Source organism: Hipposideros armiger, unplaced genomic scaffold (assembly GCF_001890085.2).
Source record: "Hipposideros armiger isolate ML-2016 unplaced genomic scaffold, ASM189008v1 scaffold_625, whole genome shotgun sequence".
NCBI classification, from domain to species: Eukaryota; Metazoa; Chordata; class Mammalia; order Chiroptera; family Hipposideridae; genus Hipposideros; species Hipposideros armiger.
This window is the reverse complement of record NW_017731975.1, coordinates 878,340-879,352: the sequence shown is the minus strand read 5'-3', so window position 1 is coordinate 879,352 and position 1,013 is coordinate 878,340. Positions and strand designations below refer to the sequence as shown.

The following is a 1,013-nucleotide window of genomic DNA, read 5'->3' as shown; positions in this document are numbered from 1 at the left end:
ACATGATTTCTTTATCACCGCATTTCAAAGTGAATGAAAATGCTAAAAGTAAAAACTCTGGTGTTCTCTATCCTCATCAGACAAAGGCAGAACAAAGTTGCCCATAAATGAAGGACTGCAGAGGGAAACCTCTCCTCTGTCACACAGTGTAGGAGCCTCCAACTAAAGATTCCAGCTGACCAAATCCCAGGGTGATGATCAGGGAGGGGTAATTGCTCTCAGTGAGATATCTTTCTGGGGCCTTTGTCTGGTCCAGGAATTCCAGCTGCAGTCATTTCACTCCTACTTTCAGACCCAGGAGGCCAGAGGATGGGGAAGGATGACACCTTTCTAGTTCAGAAGGCCACCCTGAACAGCCGAGATGTAAGTTGCTTTTGTACAGCTTTACAAATAAACCCAGACTTCCTCATTTTGCAGCCAATTCATCTCCAGCACCAAACGGCCAAATGCTAAATATTTACACAGGGGTTTCTGATACCAGGTGTATAGGAAGTGATAAACCCAGGATGAGCCCAGAGCCAGGATGAACGCTTCAGAGAATAGCTGATATTCCCTGAGCAGCAGTGAGAACAGAACCACCACTGCTCAGGGGTGGGGGTGGGGGGCAGGTTCCGGCTCCCCCAATCGCCAGCTGTGCCATCTGAACAGCTTATTTGTTTGCCAGTTTACTCAACTGTAAAATGAATTCAATAATACCCATGTCACTCTTTAGTGGGACGTTGTAAGGAACATATAACAAATAAGGAAAAACATACAACATGAACAGAAATTATACAAATCAACAGAACTCAGATCAACCGTAAAAAGACATGTGGGGGAAAATTGGGGGAAATCTTGAATATGGACTGGGTATTAGATGATACCAAAGAATTATGGTCAATTTTCTTAGGTATAATGCTGGCATAATGTGTATTTAATGTTTTTAGAAGTCACACTGAAATCACACATAGGGATGAAATGCTTTGATGTCTGGGATTTGCTTTAAAATACTTTAGTGAAAAAAATAGATGAAG

General features: G+C 42.5%; 1 protein-coding gene across 1 annotated transcript in view; it reads right to left on the bottom strand.

Moving 5' to 3' along the window:
- The window catches only part of LOXL2 (lysyl oxidase like 2), a 101,690-nt gene that overhangs the window by 86,746 nt on the left and 13,931 nt on the right, over nt 1-1,013 (bottom strand). The gene's annotated exons all lie outside the window — the stretch shown is intronic.